A 6,700-nucleotide genomic window follows, 5' to 3' on the forward strand; every position below is an offset into this window, starting at 1 on the left:
GTGTGACCAGACAAAGGATGGGTAGGGAACCAGAGGTCCCTGCTGGGGATCAGGAGACCTGTATTCCATTCCTGGCCCTGCCACCAACTTCCTGCATGACCTAAGGAGAATCCCACCCTGAGCCTCTGTTTACCTCCTACCGTTCATCTGTTTCAATTGTACCCTCCTCTGGGCACAGTCTCTTACTCCGTATGTACAGCGCCGAGCACAACATGGCCTCTCATAACGTCATACAGATCATTTTGAAAGGCATAGCAAACCATGCAGCAGATTATACAAGACGTTATCAGCCAGCGAATCTACCCAGCCCAATACACGAAGGCAGCTGTCCTTCTGAACTACCGCATACAGCTCAGAATTCACACAGCCAGCCCAGACGTACCTAATAGACTCCTACTGCCACCTAGTGGCCATGAAGTGTAACTCCCCCCCCACATTAATACAAGACAATCAGAGCGGCCATGCAAGAGATTTCACCTCAGAGAACTGGTTTCAGAGTAGCAGCCGTGTTAGTCTGTATCAGCAAAAAGAACAAGGAGTCCTTGTGGCACCTTAGAGACTAACAAATTTATTTGGGCATGAGCTTTTGTGGGCTAAAACCCACTTCATCAGATGCATGGAGTGAAAAATACAGTAGGAAGAATATACACACACACACATATACATACACACACACACACAACATGAAAAGATGGGGGTTGCCATACCAACTCTAACGAGACAAATATTTTTCCACTCCATGCATCTGATGAAGTGGGTTTTAGCCCACGAAAGCTCATGCCCAAATAAATTTGTTAGTCTAAGGTGCCACAAGGACTCCTCGTTCTTTTCACCTCAGAGAAGTTAGAGGCGAGAGAGCCCTGTTGGATCCTGTTTAGTCCAGAAGCCATTGCAGCACTGCTCCTGACTGAATATTTACTCACACTGTGTCCTCTCCTCTCTTAAAGATGACATGTGTTGGCTCCCTTCTGAGACCATTCTGATAGGTCCTGACCTGGAGACATTCCCTCCCCCGTTATATACATCAGATCACCCTAAACAGCTGAGGAATCCCCTAGTCGCTGCTTAGCCAGCCTATTGACTGACTTCTTTTAGTCTCGTCTGAGACATGAGATCATCCAGCCCCAGCGATTGTTTCTGTTGCTCTCTGAACACCCATCTGCTGGTAGAGAGGTGCCCAGGACCGAATTCGATATTCCCCAGGCAGCGACACTGGAGCTACACGGGGAAAGTCTATGACCTCCCTGCTCTGCGATATCATCCTTGTATGCAAGCAACCCAAAATTGCACCAGCCTCTCTTATTACCATATTGCACTATAATATGGTATTATGGTAGTATCTAGTTTACAACCCACTCTCTCTCCTGCATCACTATTTCCTACGGCCCTCCCCCGCCCCCCATTGAGGGTGTGTGTTTGGAATTAGTTCCCCACAGAGGTCTCTTCCTAATCTATTCAGATTATACCCCCCTCCCCCCAGGTTTATAATGTCTCTCAGGCCTGCTAATCTAGTTCTCATCTCAGAAATTGCCCTGTTTCCTCTACAGATTTAATTATCCGGCTGTTTATTCTCTTCCAGTTCATTAATAACGGTGCTAAATAAAACTAGATTGAACACTAATCCATGTGATACACTGGCTCCCTCACAATACAACACCCCACCACCAAGCATTCCCCTTCGGTTAGGGCACGGGTTCTCAAACTGGGCGGCAGGACCTGTCAGGGGGTCATGAGGTAATTACATGGGGGGGGGGGGGGGTCACAAGCTGTCAGCTGCCACCCTAAACCCCATTTTGCCTCCAGCATTTTTATTTATATATAAATAAATGTAATTTATAATGGGGGAAGGGGTCACCCTCAGAGGCTTGCTATGTGAAAGGGGTCACCAGTACAAAAGTTTGAGAACCACTGGGTTAGAGGCCTATCAGTTTTCAGTCTACCTGACTGCCCTATTAAAGCCCATTTGACTTCATTTTGAAGTACAATTTTCTCACAATCACAACGATTGCATTCTCTTCGGCTCCTCACAGGCCCAAGTAAGGCAACTCACCTCCCAGGAAACTACAGCCAGCTCAGATGTCGGGAGAGGGACTCCAGGGACTCCCAGTTTCCACCAGGGTGTTTAATCCTGCTTTGCTGGGCTACGAAATCCAACTTGAGCCAATTCACCTCCTGACCCATCCTGGGAAAGTTTGTAAGGAAAACAGCCGCACGGCTGAGCTAAGATTGTGAGCTGCTTCCACAGTAACCAGCACCACAGAGCTGAGGGGCTCAATAGTGGGTAGGTCACACAGGTGCTGCTCAATTAGTGCCCTCCTCCCTGTCAGGCAGGCCGAGGTGCAATCAGAGGTTATCATCCGCACCTGTGAAAGAGGCAGTGTTAGTCTAACCAGCAGCAGTCATGGGCCTTGATTAGCCCGTGTTGAACTGCTGCCCTGTGACTCAGAGGTGCTGCGCCGAGGGGTAAGGTTACTGTTCAGACTGAGCAAAGGCCCAAATCACTCTTTGCTAGTCTGTGTGTGTCTTTTTATAGCGCCTGGGGAACCCAGACAAATAGCAAAGCACCATGTACACGGGCTGGGATCTTCTAACGTGCTCAGCGCCGGCCTAACTGCGGCTCCCACTGAAATCAACGGTTTGAACCCCCTGGGAACAGACTGAGGCCAGTGCCGGCTGCTGCTGAAAATCCCACCCAGGATTTTTAGTTGTGATCCCTGCAGTAGGCTGACGACAGCTGGAATAACTAGAGATCTACACATCTAGGGCCAGGTCTTCAGCTCTGTTGAGGCCCTCCTATTACCTCCTATGGCACCCTGTTTGATCCCCCCGGGGTAGGGCGGCTGGCTTGGGAGCCCCTGCACCCAGCTGATCCTTGCAGCCAGTGGAAAATATTAGGCTTCAGGCTGCTTTATTTTCTGTGGAGACTGGGCTGATGCCGAGCAAGGCCAGGAGCAAGGGAATGTGAAGATGACTCAAAGCCCCCTGGACTTGTTCTGACTGCAGCTCAGGCAGTCCAGGGAACCTGAGCTTAAGTCTGTAATACCTAGACTTCCTTGGGCCACAGCTTTGAATGGCTAGAGTTGACGTGCCCCCTTCAGCACAGAAGTAGGGGTCTCAGAGGAGATGGATACAAGAACCTAAGAGACTGGGTCTGCCCCCAGATCGTTTAGCCCTCGTATCTGCAGCAGGCTTGGGCCCCCTTCCCCTGGAGCAGTAGCTGCGTTGCACTGGGAAGGGAAGGGATTCTTCCCTGGGATGTGGGAAGAAAGGGGCCCCAGAGGAGATCTCCCCCTTCCAGGAGGAGAGAAAGCTCAAGCAGAGCCCAGTGCAACTCATTCATCTCCTCTTCAAAAGCAGGGCTAAGCGCTGTCCAACAGGTACTCTTCAAAGGGGCGATAGCTCAGCCCACAGCAAAACTGCTCCACAGCTTTGTTCATGCCACCCAGATGTACACAGTTCAGCCTCGGTCACTTGGTTAGAGCAAGGTGCATGAGTCATGGTACAAGGGCTAATACAAGCTGACAGCACAGGTGAAATAGGACCCTGGGCTTAGGGTGACAAGACAGCAAGTGTGAAAAATTAGCATATGGGGTGTGGGGGGGTAATAGGAGCCTATACAAGAAAGAGATCCAAAAATTGGGACTGTCCCTATAAAATCAGGACAGCTGGTCACCCCACCTGGGCCCCAGACAGAGGTGATAGTATTAATGTCTCTTGAGCAAACACTTCTACATCAGAGGTCTCCAAAAAGTAAGAAAGTAGCACTTTTATTAAGTGGGAAGCACTGTGGGCCAGAGGATTACACAGACTAGACATCATAAAACCAGGGTTTTGAAGCTGAGAGAGTCTGTGAGCGTAGTAAGCCACTTCACCCCAACTTCCTCTGCCTAAGTTTCTCCATCCGCAAAACAGGGACCATGATGCTTAGACAGCTTGGTAAAGTCGTTCGAGCTCTATAACTGAACAGTACAGCCAAAGCATTATTAAAGATATGCAGCACACATTAACAAGTGCAAGGTGCATAATTCCACCTCGCTCTTCTACAGCACTTCCCCTCCGTAGGTCTCAAAGCACTGAAGTCAGTATCATCACCCCCATTTTACAGATGGGGAAACTGAGGCACAGAGCAGTGTAGTGACTTGCCTAAGGTCATGCAGCTGGTCAGTGGCAGAGCCAGCAATAGGCCCCAAGTCTCCTGAGTCCCAGTCCTGTGCACTATGTCCTCGGCCCAGCAGAGCCCGTGGACAAGAGATCACAACTGGTATTACTTTGGTTTGAATTGTAATCCAGATTTAGACACCTACATTAAAGGCCTGTTTTTTCAGAGGCACTGCATGGAAGCTGCAGGTCAGGTCTCAGCACATCTGGAAAAGCTGCCTAATTTCAGGTCCCCACATTTGAAGAGTTTAAATCCTTTCATAGAGCATTCAACCCTTCCGTCTTAGTTGATTTGCTTGTCCTCTTAGGCCCATCTACGAACAGTCTTTATGAACTCTGCAGCCCAGGCCCCTAAACCAATCTGAACATCAGCAAGTGCAAACGGATCTGCTGATGTGCAAGTGGGAGGAGAGTGTTTCTATGAAACTGTGCCATGACAGGGAGGCAGAAGGCATTTGCTAAAAAAGGCCCTGTTGTAAAGAGAGACGTGGTCCTTGTCTTCAGTTTTCACAAAAGTATCAAAATATTGGGGGGTAAAATATTTGATTATGGAAACATCCTGGCTGGTGGCAGATGGTGCTTCTCATTCACCGGTGGAACAGCTTGCTAATGTTTGCTGTAATCCAATTGGAAACGTGGTTTTGGCATGATTTCCAGATGAGCAAGCGTTGCAGGATTTCTCACTGCTCTTAGTGAGGCTTTTTATAAAACGTTCATAGCCTGGACACAGCATCGGGGTTAACTTGTTACAAAATGAATCCCTTCTGGAGCCGGCTTCCCCACAACCCCATTCCTCTACCTGTCCCACTCCAGGGGGAGCCCTGTTGAATATCAAGAGCAGTGGAATATGCTCCCCATCTGATGCTTAATCCAGTATGGGCCAGGAGGCGGCAGCCTAGGGGCCTACATTAAAATTCTCCCTTTCTTATGTACTGAAACAAACCATCCTTACAATAGACCAGATTAAACCATGGGTCACATATTTTTCAAATGCTTCCCAAGAAATACAGCCCCCACCCGCCGCTACCCTTCCAAGGTTACACAAATGTAATATTATACTGTGATGTTTGCAGACCAAGGCTATTTTTCAGGAAGCATAAGCATTGCCAGGAAATTCACTGAGTAAACTTGCTTGTTTGCCAGATGGTATTGCTTCCTCCTTTGGTTACAAAAGTATGTTTGTTTAAAGGGAAAACAAATGAATACGTGTCCTAGAGCCTTGCTTCCTCCACTGCCCCAGCCTAGGGATAAAGGATTTAGCACGGGCTGAGGGAGAACATCTTTTTGTTACAACAGTGGCCAGCATAGCACTAGACAAGATAGGTGTTAGTGCTACACTTGAATCATATACCACCTAGGCATCCCCCAGCACACTAGCTCTAGGAAACCTAATTCTTTTAGGGCCTTGAGTGTTCCTGCTACAGTTAGCAGACCTTCCTCTTCATGAGGCTGATGATGGCCCAGCCCTTTAACATTGTTTAAAACAATACAGGGGCTTTACATTCGCTGATAGCTTACGTGCAGAATAAGCCAGAGCAAGACAGCTTTTTTGTGCCCCACTCAAGCAAGATGGGCTTTCCTGTGTTCGTCAAACATTCAGTGCCTGGGCTTTGGTTGATTGGATGGAGTCCCTTTTACCCTCCACTGTTGCCCTAGTGTGATGCCCAGCTGAAACATGAGGTGCTGTTCAGTCTTCCTCTGTGCCAGAGACAGAAAAGAGGGTGTTGCAACTGGTTCCAGGCAGGCTGAACAAGTTCTTTGCTCCATACCCTTATATATCAACAGTAACCAACTGACACAGCCATTTACATCCTTCCCTCAAGTTCCCCGGAGCCATGCTGGGGGCAAGGTCTCACTCAGTTCAATAATTTAGGTCATGCCTATGGCAAGGAGGCCTCTCTTAGGCATTCAGTTACGTAAGCTGCTCACTGCATAGCAGTGGAGATTACTGCAGGGAAAGAGAACAAGCCACCGTCTGATTTACAAGGCGGAGATTGAGGAGAAACAACCAAGAGCGTATCAAAATACACAGGCTTGGCCTTGGAACTTGAAGGCCAGACTCCGGTTCTAGGGGCCCGTCAAAGGGAGGGACACTACTGATGCCTGGTCGACACACAGGAATGACAGCAATTGAACTAAATAAGTGCAATTTGGGTGTGTAGATCAGCCCAGAGAGAGCCCATCTGCCAGCTCTCAAAACCGGAGCCCCAGAAGTCAGCAAGAGACCTGCAGATGGTTTTAACTGCAGTTCTGGGAGTATAAAGCATGCAAACCAGCTCAAAGAGACATCTGTTCCTCACGGAATCAAGACAAGCTCTTGGTTAAAGCTTCAGTTCAATGGAAGTAATTCAACAGATTTTAAACTGTGACACATTGTGACAGAAGTTACTGTGCAGGGAGTCAACATTACCCAAAATGTAGTGTACAAACAGGCAGCAAGTCCATATAAAGGATCATTTAAAGGAGGACTTTATTTTATGCCAAAAGTTTCTCTCTTTTCCCTTTCCGGCAAAAGAAAAAACTCCTCTTCTCACCCTCATCA

The sequence above is a fragment of the Chrysemys picta genome, chromosome 19, assembly GCF_011386835.1.
Source record: "Chrysemys picta bellii isolate R12L10 chromosome 19, ASM1138683v2, whole genome shotgun sequence".
Classification (NCBI taxonomy): domain Eukaryota; kingdom Metazoa; phylum Chordata; order Testudines; family Emydidae; genus Chrysemys; species Chrysemys picta.